Source organism: Equus asinus, chromosome 20, assembly GCF_041296235.1.
Source record: "Equus asinus isolate D_3611 breed Donkey chromosome 20, EquAss-T2T_v2, whole genome shotgun sequence".
NCBI lineage: Eukaryota > Metazoa > Chordata > Mammalia > Perissodactyla > Equidae > Equus > Equus asinus.
Window position 1 is genome coordinate 97,027,858 of NC_091809.1, and position 14,712 is coordinate 97,042,569.

At 41.2% G+C, this 14,712-nt stretch overlaps 1 long non-coding RNA gene across 1 annotated transcript in view; it reads right to left on the minus strand.

Moving 5' to 3' along the window:
• Nucleotides 1-7,126: 7,126 nt before the first annotated feature.
• LOC106833081 (uncharacterized) overlaps nucleotides 7,127-14,712 on the minus strand; it is a 60,895-nt gene continuing 53,309 nt past the window's right edge. Inside the window, exon 3 of the long non-coding RNA XR_011495896.1 lies at nucleotides 7,127-8,244. This is a non-coding gene — a long non-coding RNA (uncharacterized lncRNA). The remainder of the gene's footprint in view (nucleotides 8,245-14,712) is intronic.

Below are 14,712 nucleotides of genomic sequence, written 5' to 3' on the forward strand. Positions count from 1 at the left end.
ACAAAAACCCACTGAATTGTATACTTTAAAAGGGTGAATTTTGTGGTATGTGAAATATATCTCAATCAAGCCATTATGAAAAGAAAAGAACATTTATCCAAAGACCTCATTTTAAATGTGAAGAAACTGAGATCTGAAGATTTGAGTGTTTACATATATACCAGTGGTTTTCTCTTCAAATGACAGTATTATGAAAGTATAAAGGCAAGCCACAGGCTGGGAGAAAATATTTGGAAAAATATATCTGATAAAGACAATTATCCAGAATATACAAAGTACTCGGTGATAAGAAGACAAAACAACTCAATTTAAAAAAAAAAAAAAGAGTAAAAGATTTAACGATATCTTCTTTGACCAAAAAAAGACATAAAGAAGGCAAATAAATACAAGGAAAGATGCTCAGCATCATTATTGATTAGGGAAATGCAAATTCAAGCCACTATTAGATACTTCTTCACACCTACTAGAATCGCTAAAATGAAAACGACTGACAACACCAAGCGTTAAAAGGCATATGGAACAACTGGAGCTCCCCATGTTGCCTGTGGGGATGGGAACTAGTACAGCCACTTTAGAAAACAGTTTGTAGTTCCTTATGAAATTAAACATGCACTTACTTTCTATCCCAGCAATCCCACTTCTAGGTATTTATCCAAGAGAAATGAAAACATATGTTTACTCAAAGACTTGTATATAAACCTTCATAGTAGACTTATTAATAAAAGTTAAAAAAAATCCTAGGAATGACCCAAATGTTCAACAACTGACAAAGAGATAAAAATTGTGATATACTCATGCAATGGCATACGATTCAGCAAAAAATTAAAAAACTACTGATATGCACAATGTTGATGAATTTCAAAAACATTATGCTAAATAAAACAAGCCAGACACGAAAATTTTGAAAAGGCAAAATTTTCAAATTTTGTGGTGATAAATATCAGGTCTGGGTTTTCCAAGGGCCAAGGATAGGAAAGGAGATTGTTTACAAAGGGGCAGGAGGCATCTCGTATGGTGATGGAAATGAAATGTTCTATATCACGATGATGGTGGTGGTTACAGGACTATAATACATTTTTGGAACACATCAAATTACACTTAAAAATGGTGAATTGTATATACCAATAATATCTCATTAAAGCTGATTTTTAAAAAGAGCATCACCCAAAAACCTCAGTTAAGGATGAAAAGTTGAGAGCTAAAAGTGAGTGGTCACACAGGTAGCAGAAGTTAGAAGTTCACGAGCATTAGGACAGTCCTTGACTCCTCATCTAGGGTTATTTGCATTATAACTTGTAGGTTTTTTCAGAAAGGAAAGCATCAAATGTACTTTTATTTATTTATGTGTGTCCCGGGCCCCCCATTTGCTAGATCTTCTTGGGAACGTGGTAATTAAAGGTTTATATTATCAGGTTTGTCTTCTATTTAGCTCAACCTAGGATCAAACCTCTTGATAATAAATAATACATTGGAGTCCTCAGCTGAATGATAGATTGTCTTAGAGTTTCTAAATCCCTTCAGTAAAAGGGGACTAAGAATTCCCCTGTTCACTTTTAAACAGGCTAAGAAAAACTGAGAAAGTCTCAGACAGCGGTTTGATAGAAACAAAAGGTGTTATTTCCAGACTTGTGACTTGTTTTGTGCTTCTCTTATTGCCTTCTCCAAGAGCAAGTGAATACCTGAGAACTCAGGTTGGTGAAGGATTTTTTGCAGACTTCGTTTGGAAAACGCAGGGGAGCCCCCTGGTGCAGCTTCTTGTTACTGCACGTGAGTGAGACTGCCATCAAGCGGAGAGAAGAGAACCGCGCGGGGACCAAACAAATAAAAGGACTAATTTGACATTTTGTTGCTTCATATGCTCCTGATCCTTTGTGTTCATAACAGTGACCAGCCAGGCTAATGCGGAATGTGTTTGAATTGGATGTAATTCAACAAGAATTATTAAGAGTCTATTATTTTGCAGGTGTTAGACCGACGCGTGAAGAATGGATACTTGGAGACAGGTCACTTTAGAATCAGAAGTTAAATGTTACAAAAACGTATGGCTTACAAAGTGCTTTTATGCAAATTATCGGGTTTGATTTATTAACAGCTCTACTGGGTAGGTATTATTATTCTAACTTTACAGACGAGGAAACCAAAGCTCAGAAAAGCAGAGATTCGCCTAAGATTACTTTTTTTCAGAAAGCACTTTAAAATTAAATGCCTTCTATTATGTACCTCCCCCTTGGCCAAGTCCCAGGCATACAAGGGGAGATAAGTTCAAGAATCTTGGGACCAGCCGGGTGGTGTAGTGGTTAAGTTCGAGCGCTTCAGTGGCCTGGGGTTTGCAGGCCTGGATCCCTGGTGCAGACCTATACACTGCTCAACAAGCCGTGCTGTGGCAGGACCCCATGTACAAAGAGGAAGATTGGCAACAGATGTTAGCTCAGGGCCAATGTTCCTCGCCAAGGGAAAAAAAAATGAATCTCACGGTTCGTTGTAAATATCTGATTATAACACAGAGAAGAAAGCCCCCAGCTGTGATAGGGAGAGTTGGGAAATATTTCCTAAGGGTAATGAGTTGAATCTCAAAGAGTGTAAATAAATTTGCCATGTAGAGGACAGGGGGAAGAGGTTTCCAGGCAGAAAAAAAAAGGTCATATACAAAGATATGGGAGTACAGAAAGCGAGGCATGAGAGAAGGGTGAAATTTCCATTGACTGGAGAGAGCATCACGTACATGAGGAGACGTCCTGAGGCTGAGCCTGGGAGTCAAAGTAGCAACCAGATTGTAAAGGGCTCCTATGGCATTCTAAAGAGTTTGGATTCTCACATCTTTTGTGTGTTTCTACTGCTTACAAAATCAGCCGAGTAATGTTTTAAGAAGATAACTCTGGAGCCAATGTGGAAGGTACCCTGGAGGAAGCTGGGGGCTGTTGGAATAGTCAGGCATGAGATGATGACAGTGTCAACCAAGGCTGACACAATGAGGATGAGGACAAACAGGCAGAAGTAAGAGATACTAGGAATCACACTTGTCAGAAGCAGGTATTCAGTTGGATTTGGGGGGCTGGGAGAAAGGGAGAGGCAGATGACGACTCCAAGTTTGACTTCCTGGGTGGATGTGAACACTGCCATTATTTACACATAGGGCATGGGATTGGGAGCCAGTAAAGGAGGGATCCAGAACTCAATCTCAGGCCGACTGACTCCAAGCCTTCTGCTCATTGTACTCTAACATACTGTGTTTTACAGGCTAGCAATGCCAATTGTGGTAGAAAAATATTAATGAAAGTAATTTAAAATTCCTACAGAAACAAATTCTGCAATATAACTAAATTATTATATTATCATAGCCTCTTCTTTGAGTAATAACTTCTCAAGAATATATTCCTTTAGGGGCCAGCCTGGTGGCACAGAGGTTAGGTTCGCACGTTCTGCTTCTTGGTGGCCCGGGGTTCGCCGGTTCGGATTCCGGGTGCGGACATGGCACCACTTGGCACGCCATGGTGTGGTAGGCATCCTGCATATAAAGTAGAGGAAGATGGGCACGGATGTTAGCTCAGGGCCAGTCTTCCTCAGCAAAAAGAGGAGGATTGGCAGCAGTTAGCTCAGGGCTAATCTTCCTCAAATAAATAAATAAATAAATAAAAAGAATATATTCCTTTAAAGTCCTAATATACTTATGTCACTTCCTCTCTGTCACTAATTCCCTGCTAGGTCTTGATCTACTTCCAGAGAAGTTATTTATGTAGAAAACTTGGATATATGCTATCTAGTCCGAGTTATATTAATGTAATGGCACAGAAGTCAACTTGCTCTGGTTCAGAGGTGCTCACTCTGCCTGACGATACTGTAAGCCCCCTAGCCACCTAGACCTGTCACCATCTGTCAGTGATCCACCTCTGGGTGTCACTTTTTCAGTCACTGCACCGTGCTGGCCCCTACACCAGGCACTCTGCATACGGTAGCTGATTAAATTCTCCTGAGGGAACTATTATTGGCCTCACTTTATACTTAAGGGCTGGAAGACCCAGAGAGTCTGAGTAACTTGTTGACAGTCCCACAGCTTGAAGTTTATGTGCAACTATTCCCATACCTGCACTTCCAGTTGAAACACTGCAAATCCCAGACCGTGATCTCCAACACTCTGCCAGCCAGCCCCACCCAGACATCCTTCACATGCCTCATAACAAAATGCCTAACATCAAGTTCACTATTTTTTCCACAATCTACCACTCCTCTGTTTCCTATCCTAGTTGATGGCATCAGTATAAAAGTGATTAATCAAGTGAGGAATCTGGAAGTCTCTTAATCTCCTTGTTATCTTCACCGTATCCAGGAACCTAACCTTTTGTTTTAGGAAGATTAGCCCTGAGCTAACTGCTGCTAGTCCTCCTCTTTTTGCTGAGGAAGACTGGCCCTGAGCTCACATCTGTGCCCAGCTTCCTCTGCTTTATATGTGGGACGCCTACCACAGCATGGCGTGCCAAGCGGTGCCATGTCCGCACCCGGGATCTGAACGGGCGAACACCAGGCTGCCGAGAAGCTGAACATGCGCACTTAACTGCTGCACTACCAGGCCGCCCCAGAACCTAACCTTTTTCACCTCACCTTCCCAGTCATCTACATTTACTTTAAAACTTGATTCACTATATAATCATACATGTTTTCTTAACTTGAAAAATAATTTCTAAAATCTGTCTGTCTGGCTGGTGCATCTCAATAAAACTGCCACTTGTGGGGCCGGCCCAGTGGCACACCCCAGATCCAAACCAGTGAACCCCAGGCCACTGAACCAGAACGTTGGAACCTAACTGCTGTGCCACAGGCCGGCCCCCGTAGGTTCTTACTACTTTACTTCTCCCACTGCAATAAAAATTCTTTATACAGTATGCATGGAAGATAAGAACAGACTGCCTAGGTTTGTATCCCGACTCTGCCACTTCCAGCTGTGTGACCCAGGCGAGTTACTTAACCCCTCTCTCTCTGTTTCTCCATTGGTAAAATGAGGATTGTGGGCCAGCCCTGAAGGCCTAGTGGTTAAGTTTTACACACTCCACTTTGGCAGCCCACGTTCAGTTCCTGGGCGTGGACCTGTACCACTCGCCTGTCACTGGCCATGCTGTCGCAGCAGCTCACATACAAAAAGAGGAAGATTGGCAATGGGTGTTAGCTCAGGGCAAATGTTCCTCAGAAGAAGAAGAAAAAAAAGAGGACTGTAATAGTACCCACCTCATAGAGGTCTTGTGAAGGATTAGATGTAAAGAGTTTGCATATCGTTAGGTGATTAATAAGTTTGTTATTAGTGCTGTCCAGTTGATTCTGACTCCTGGAGACCCTATGTACAACAGAACAGGACCCGGTCCAGTCTTTTTGCACCGTCCTCTCATCTTCCAGCACTATATCAGACAATGCTCCACTGCTATTCACAAGGTTTGCATGGCCAATTTTTTCAGAAGTGAGTGGCCACGTCCCTCTTCCTAGTCTATCTTAGCCTGGAAGCTCTGCTGAACCTGTCCACCATGGGTGACTCTGTTGGTCCGGGAAGTACTGGTGGCATAGCTTTCAGCATCACAGCAACACACAGCCACCACAGATCACAACTGATGGGTGGGTGGTGTGGTTCCCTGAATGGGAAACAAACCCAGGCCACAGCGGTGAAAGCACCAAATCTTAACCACTAGACTACCAGGGCTGGCTGATTAATAAGTGGTAGCTGTTTATTACTCTTCTGATTATAAAAATATATACACTCATCATTCCAAAAATTCAGCAATATATAAAAGTAAAAAAAAAAAAAAAAGTAGAAACCACTCAAATGATTCTATGACCGTTGCTAGCATCTTGGTGAAAATCCTTCCAGTCATATTTTTATGTGAATGTGTGATGTGCAGAATCTGAAATTTACCCCGGAGGGGGAAGAAAATTTATATAAGGAGCACTGGTATCTCCAAGAGACAAGTTCCAGATCCTTCTTTGATATTCACAGTTATTGAAGCAGTGGTCTTAAACAATTTGGAGTGGCAAGCAACTGGTCCCTAAGACAAAAAAATGCCTGTAACCATCAAAAACAGAGAAGGTGGTGGACTGGCTTCTGCCCTGCAACTCAAGTGAGGAAATTTTAGGGTCTGTGGGCCAGCAGACACCAGTCTCTGTTTCAGTATGTATGAGAGGAGGCTTGTGATCCTAGCACGCGGTGAGTGTGTAAACAATAGAAAAGCCTGTCCATCAAGATCTAAGTTGGAAGTCGAGATCTACTTTGGAAAGCAGTGATGCATTTGATCCTCAAGCTTTCTTACAGTGACAAGCAGCATTAATTCAGAAGACCCATGTATGGGGGACTGGAATTGGCCACCCCAAGATATGTCTCTTTGGCATGGGGATAATTTGGGGCTGGTTACTTTTAAAAACTGCAGACAGGAAAGAAACTCTGAAAAGCAGAGTTTACTTACCCTTTGTTAAGAGACACTTACATTGTTAAGGAAATCTCCATCTGTAAAGGTGTCTCCCTCTCTGTACAGGAGGAAGGGGGATGATCTTATGTCTAGAAACTCTTATCAATGTGGAAGGCAGGGACTCAAGTCTACATAATAACCTGACTCCTGTTTACTGTACTTGTGTGGTAATCTCCCATGATTGACTCCCCCCACCCCCAATATCCTCTTTTGTCTTTAGCTGAAGATGATATTTAAGGTGGTGGCTTCTGCCATTTTGGCGAGTTGCTCAGGTTGCCTGAGCCTCTCCCATGTATACATGTTATAAAGCTTTGTTTAATTTTCTCCTGTTATTCTGTCTCATGTGAATTTAATTCATTCTCTGGCCAGAGGAACCCAGAGCGGGTAGAGGAAATGTCTTCCTCCCCTACACATGTGAGAGTCTTGTCATTTAAGGAATAATCTACCTTTGCACCTTCAAGCAAGCTGAACCCAAAGCTAGAAAGAAGAAAATAATAAAGACCAAAGCAGAGATAAACAAAATACAGAATGAAACACAGTAGGAAAAAAATCAGCAAAAGTAAAAGTTGGTTCTGTGAAAAGTGACATTGAGGAACGTCATTGAGGAATCTTGGGGCAGGAGACCCAAGAAAGAAAACAATTTGCTGCTAAAATGAGAAGAACAGAATTGAAGCTATTATCATTTGAACAATAGAAGAAGTATAACTTTATTTTATAGCAAATGAAGAGGGCATACTTGTTATTGATCTTTGTGAACTATTTTACATATATGAGATCATAGTATACATGACATTTTATAACTTGCTTTTTTCCCTCAACAATATGTCGTGGACATCTTTCCATGAAGTAAATGTATAAACGCATATTTGTATCATTTTTATCAGCTGCATGGTACTCCATTATACGCACAACCAGTATATTCCACTCTGCAAAATCAGGACATAAATACTGTGACAGCTCATTCCTTTTTTCGATAAATTACTAGTGCCCCCATCCACTAGAGCAATAGAAGATTCCTTATCTCCCTCTTAGGCTTCCTATTTTCCTTGATTATCCAAAATTCTAGGGCCTTACATAATATAAAAGGAAGGTCATTTGTCTTCCACTTCCTAGTAGGGAGATCTTGTTGGTTCTCTCTGTCTTTGTCCTCCCCTGTCTTTCCACTGATGGCTCTTGCATCTGAGTCTGCCCTATTCTGGTTCTCAAACTTTATAAGATTATAGGATTATGAAATAATTTTCAATCCAAATATCTGATGAAGTTTGGTAACATTTATATTCCCAGCCCAGGAGTTCAATGTGTTATCATGCCCTTAGGCTGCTCTCAGGTTCTCAGAAGATGATAGGGAACCAGTGATTAGTATCGATGCTGCCTGAGTCATGATGTTTACTTCTCTGTGAATTTCAACTTAAATTGATAAACTGCCTTACTCTTGCCAGTGCCCTCCTCCTAGGGACTTGGTCCCTGTTCACTGCCTGGTGGCTGTGGCCTCACCGATGGGGGCCCTCAAAAGTTTCCCTTTTAAAACCCCATACCTGGATTATAGCTGAGCTCATTCTTTAGATGTAATGCCTTGTTGGCCTGGTATCGCCCTCTCTCAGTCCAAGGAGTCCTGGCCAAGAATACTAAACAAGAGTGTCTGGTCAGGAACCAGAGCAAGTCTTCAGGACCAAAACTGACATTGTCTGGAGATTGCAGCGTGGTGTGTTGGTGCAGTAGTCATGGTGATGCGCTCTTCACTCCCCGTCTGCTTCCAGCCCAAGCGTGGTAACTCCATTCCCCTTAGTATAGGAGCAGCTGAATCCTGGCAATGAAACACAAGGGGAAGGCTGCTGAGGGAGCCAATGAAGAAGACTTCCTTATTCCTAAAATAGAGACACAGAGAGAGATGGCCCCTCTTCCTTTGGACATTGTGATGTTTAAATGAGATGCCTGGAAGCACTTCAGCCTCAAGCCAATCCACTCTGGAGGAAAGAGCCAAGGGAAGTACCCAGAGGTAGGCAGGAATCCAGGCACACTGACCCGAAAGGCTACCTTACCTCTAGACTTAGTAAGTGGGAAAGTATAGTTGCTTACAGTTTAAGACTGTTTGAGGGAAATTTCCTGTTACTTGAAACCCAAAATGCTATGAATCTTTCATGTGGATAAATTACTTAGCATTTTTGAGCCTCAGTTTCTTCATCCAAAACAATCCCTACATTCCTGTATTTTGAAGTTTAAATGAGCTTTGTCATGTACGTCCTCATGAGGCTATCGTTACTAGAGTAAAGATAATACTTCTTTGCCCTCTTCATAAGCTGGCTCCGCAGTGAGCTGCTCAGGTCGTTTGGACTCTATTTCATATTCTCTAAGGAATTCAGTAGCATGCAATCTGGACTGCAGACTTTAAAACCAGGTAAATCTCAGTCAGCTCCACAGAGCTGTACGGCAATGTGGTAGAATGGTTAGGAAAGTGGGGTCAGAAATCAGACCGCCCCAGTTCGAATTATTGTGCTCTTGGGTAAATGGCTTAACTTCTCCAAGGTCCAGTGTTCCCAGCTATATGTTATAGATAATAGTACCTACTTCAGAAGGTTGTTTTTACATCCAAATGTGGTGATCTATATTAAGCTTTTAACCCTTTGACATAGTTGACAGTAAAAAAAACAATGCTATTATTACTTGGTCACAGTAGTATAATGATTTGTTGGTATATCTTTAATCTCTGTTACTTAGCATCTAAAGTTTTCCTGTACAGGTTTCTGTGAAATTCTGCAAAATATACTGAACTTGAAATGTGGCTGTCTTATTTTTCTCACCCTTTACTATTATCAAGTATCATTTTGAGTTCTTTCTCTTAAAGTTTCTAATTTTGTGTTTGAGACTTCTGAGTCTATTTTTGAAGTGGCTCACATGCCTGGAAAGAGAAAGGACTGAATTCAGAACAAAGGGTCAGTGATTGACTGAGCAGACTTTACCCCTCCCTTCCCCACTCCTAAGGCCTAAAGGAGAGCGGTGACTAAGGGGATGAAAACATTATTCACACAGACGAGGCGTCCCCAGAGGCTGCTTCTCCTGAGCTCAGCCTCACTTTGAAAGCTGTCCTGAGCTGGAAGAACCAAGGACATGGACCAGCACAGCTTTAGGATCCTTCCTTTTTTCTCTCTCTCTTTTTCTTTCTTCGCCTGACTCCTGGTTTGCTCTATCAATTCAGCTAATTCTGACTCAAGAGACAGTTTCTTTTAATGCTTGCCTACCTCTGCCTTACAGAAAAGAGGTGCCCAAGAATCACACGGACCATTAGGTGTGAGGACGCTTAGGGCTGTGAGGACTCAGATAACATCCAACCCAATCTCCTTATTTGATATTTAAGAGACGGGGCTCCTCAGTGTCTAGTGATCACACAGCTACTTAGTGAGTAGAGTGAGGACTTGAACCCAGGTGTGGACACTCTAGCCAGTGCTCTTTATTTTTATTCAATGAGTTAATCTGGCAAGAATTGCTAAGGAAATCATATTTAGGTAATACTTAGTAAATGCTATGGACAGGTCAGGAGCTGAGCCAAATGCATTTATATTATCTCATTTCATCTTTACAACTACCGTGTGAGAGGTCTGGAGAGGTTTAGTGACTTGCCAAAGGTTATAATGGATTCTAAGTGGAGAAGTTGGGACGTGAAACTACAACATCTGAGTCCAAATCCAGAGTTCTTAGAAGAGAAAATGTTTGTGCTCAGTCTACCTACACTTCCTCCCAGATGCATACTTGCATGAGCATGGGAAAAATTCAATGAACAGTTCCCTCTCTCCCTTCAATCAATCACACTGAGAAAAGCGAAACATTATTTATTCACGAACTTCAGAGTTTTTAAGAAAATTCTCCTAGGGAACTGGAGCCTCTAGTCTCTAGCTACGGAAAGTGTGGTCTTCACACCAAAAGCGTTGGCATCTCCTTGGAGCTTGCTAGAAATGCAGACTATTAGGCTCCACTCCACACTCCCCGAATTGGAGTCTGGAGGTGAACGGGCTCCTCAGGCGGGTCATGTGCGTCTTAAAGTGAAGGAGCTGCGCTCCAGCCTGACTGAAGATGAAGGATTCCTGACTTCTGGAGATCAGACAGCATCGTTACCAAATTTCTCCCTGACGTGATGAAATTTCCACATAATTATGTCCAAACCACCGTCTCAAGAAGTCACAAAAGAAGAGCCTTTTGGAGAAAAATAAGATTAATACTAGACAGTATATCTTGCTAAAGCCAAAGAGACCTGAAATCAACTTGAAAGCCTTTTTAAAAAACTAGCAAAGAATTTAGACAGAGAAACTTCATCCATACCTCAAACCACTGAGTCAAACGAAGATAATAAATATTTATCGAAAAAAATGAAACCATGAAGGGAAAAATATTTTATAGGCATTTTACATAGTTTAGTTTCTCATCACATCATTGAATCCTTACTGTATATATAAGGAAAGTGAGGAAGAAGATGTTAGATAAATTGTTCAAAGGCCATGCAGACTTGTCTCTGAATCCAGGTTTGTCTGATTCTAAAGCTCCCTATATCGCTCCCTGTGTATGACCCACATATATTGTGCCAGGTGCTGTAGAAATCCAAAAGCAGTACCAATTTCCTCAATTCTAAGATGCACATTTTTTTTTCCCCACAGCTTAATGTTTCTGAAGTTAGGATGCCTCTTAAAACCAATGTCAAAGGAAACTTGCCAAGGTGCTAAGAAAATTCAATGTAGACGGAAAGTTTTTTCAACAAATAGTGCCAGAAAAACTGGATATCAAACTGAAAAAAATGAATCTTGATCTATACCTCACACCACACACAAAAACTAATTTGAGATGTATCATAGACTTAAATGTAAAAGCAAAAACTATGAAATGTGGAAGAATATATTTGCAACCATGGGAGGGGTAAATATTTCTTTAAAAAGCCACAGAAAGCACTAAACAACCTCAGGGCCATTAGGATGTCTACCATCAAAACAAAACAAAACAAAACAGCAAATAACAAGAGTTGGCGAGGATATGGAGAAATTGGAATGTTGGTACACAGTTGGTGGGATTGTAAAATGGTGCAACTGTTATGGAAAGCAGTATGGAAGTTTCTCAAAAATTAAAAATAGAACTAGCATAGGAGCCAGCAATCCCACTTTTGGGTATATATCTGTAAAAATTTAAAGCAGAGTCTCAAAGAGATACTATTCACAATAGACAAGAAGTGAAAACAAACCAAAGGTCCATTGACAGGTGAATGGGTAAACAAAATGTATATACATACAATGGAATATTATTCAGCCTTAAAAAGGAAGGAAATCTTTGCACATGCTTCATCATGGATGAATCTTCAGGACCTTATGCTAAGTGAAATAAGCCAGTCATAAAAAGACAAATACTCTATGATTCCACTTATATGACATCAAATTAATAAACAGAAATCTCATTAAATTGGAGCCAGGAGGCCAAAAGGGGAAGCTCTTACGCCTTATGTCAACAGCAGAGCCCAAAAGGGAGAAGAAAGGCTTCCTCTTCTTGAGCAGCAAGAAGCTCAGACAATGAGAGACTGTCACAACTAAGCCAATAAAAAGCTACTACACCTCGAGCTCTTTGTTTACGATAGCCCTCCCCATTTCCTCTTCTCCTCTGTAAAAGAGCTTCTCCTCCCTTGCTTCTGGGGGGCTGGCACGTGGTTTGCTGCGGTTACAGACTCCAAATTGCAATTCTTCAATAATCCTGAGTAAACCCGTTTTTGCTGGAGAAATAACTGGATGTCTATCTGTTGAAGGTCGACAACGTACACAGAGTAGTCAAACTCATAAAGACACAAAGTAGAACGGTGGGTACCAGAGGCTAGAGGGAGGCGGAAGTGAGGAGTTGCTGTTTAATGGGTATAGGGTTTGAGACTTGCAAGATGAAAAAGTTCTGAAGACCTGTTTCACAACAATGTGAATTACTTAGCACTACTAAACTGCTCACTTAAAAATGGGTAAGATGGTAAATTTTATGTTATGTGTTTTTTTACCACAATAAAATTCTTTAAATCTTTGCAGAAAAAAAAGCACTTAACATAAAAGAAAAAATTGAGTAATTGGACTTCATAAAAATTAAAACTAGCCATCCATCAAGACACTGAAAAGAAAGGGAAAAGCAAATCACATATTCACAATATTCACAATACATATATCTGCAGTGGATGCTTCCCCGACTGCCAGAAGCTTTCGGCTGCTGGAAACTCAGCTGTTGAGTCTCACTTGAGACATGGTCCTTGGCCAGAAGGAGCTGTCAGGAACAGACTGCCTCTGTCCTGAAGCGATTTGGGAACAGGAATGTGGAGGTCCCTGTTATCAACTGAATCTGTTGTTCTGTGTTGAAATGTCCTCGGGACAAGAGTGTGGAGAGAGAAGAGGCTTACAATAGAGGTTTGAGGAAATCAATGTTTAGTGCTTGGGTGAAGGAGGGACAAGAGAAGAGAGGAATAGAAGAAAGATAAGAGCATCCGGAGAGATGGGAGGAATATTAGGATTGCGTGGAGACATGGAAGTCAAGGGAAGAGGAGGCACCTAAAAGGAAGTAGTCTGTCAAATGCTGCTGAGAGATTATGTAAGGGAAAAAATGAGCAAGAGATATCAGATTTAGCAACACGAAGGTTACTGGAGACAACAAGTAAGAAGAATTTGGTTGTGTAATGGGGCCAGAAACCAGAATGAAAAGCGTTAATGAGTAGGAGGTAAAGAAACAGACACAGGGGGCCAGCCTGGTGGCGCAGCGGTTAAGTGTGCACGTTCCGCTTTGGCGGCCCAGGGTTTGCTGGTTCCCATCCGGGGTGGAGACGTGGCACTGCATGGCAACCATGCTGTGGGAGGCGTCCCACATATGAAGTGGAGGAAGATGGGCATGGATGTAAGCTCAGGGCCAGTCTTCCTCAGCAAAAAGAGGGGGATTGGCAGATGTTAGCTCAGGGCTAATCTTCCTCGAAAAAAAAAAAGAAATAGACACAGCAAGTGAAGCAACTCAGAAAAATTTGCAAATGAGAAAGAGGAGAAGAATTAGGTTAGGATCTGGAGCAGCTACCTGGATTGGACATCAAAATACTTAAAAATTCAGTTTAATTATTTTTTAATAAGTAATATATTCATTTGGTTCAAAGGTTTAAAGAATTATACATTGAGAAGTCTTACTTTCACAGATGTCCTTCTATTTTCCTTAATCTATATTCCCTACCCTATCTTCTATATGTAACCACAATCTATTAGTTTTTTGGAATCTTTCCACTATTTCTCTTCTTTTTTTTTTTTTTTTGAGGAAGATTAGCCCTGAGCTAACATCTGCTGCCAATCCTCCTCTTTTTGCTGAGGAAGACTGGCCCTGAGCTAATATCCGTGCCCATCTTCCTCTACTTTACATGTGGGATGCCAACCACAGCATGGCTTGCCAAGTGGTGCCGTGTCCACACCCAGGATCTGAACCTGCGAACCCCAGGGCGCTGAAGCAGAATGTTCGCACTTAACTGGGGCCGGCCCCTCCACTATTTCTTTAGGCAGATAAGAGCAAATACTAGTGTAAATTAATATCCCTCCCCCCTTCCTTACACAAAAGCAGCATACCAGTTTGATTTTTTTCACTTCACAATAGACCTATATATCTTTCCAGATTAGTACCGATAGAGGGACACAGGTTGTTCCCAACCTTTTGCTACTATAAACAATGCTGCACTGAATGACCTCGAACAGAAGAAAATTCACATGTGTAGGTGTATTTTTAGGCTAAAATTCTAGAAGTATAGTTTCTGTATTGGAGATTAATGCATTTTCATTTTGACGGTTATCGTCAAAATGCCTTCCGTAGGGTTTGTCCCATTTTGTTCTCCCAGGCAGTCTGTGAAAGTGCCTGTGCCCCTACCTCCAGCAACAGAAAATGCGACCACACATTTGAATTTTTGGTAATCTGATGAGTGATCATCGGTATTTTGATACACTTTTATTTTTGCATTTATCTTATTATAAAAGAGGTTGAACATGTTTTCATACGTTTAAACGTAATTTGTATTTCTTTTACAGTGAACCGTGCTTCTCACAGTCTTATGGTTTATGTCTTCATCCATTTCTCCTTTGGGTTGTTGGCCTTCTTCTTCTCAATTTCAAGGAGCTCTTTATATATTAGGGGAGAGGGAGCTATTGATCATATAAGTGAAAGAGGGATAATAAAGCAAGCGTACCCAGAAGAGATGGGGAGTGAGGTCAAAGGCAAAAATGCAAATATTAGCCTTAAGTAAATATTAGCCTTTAAG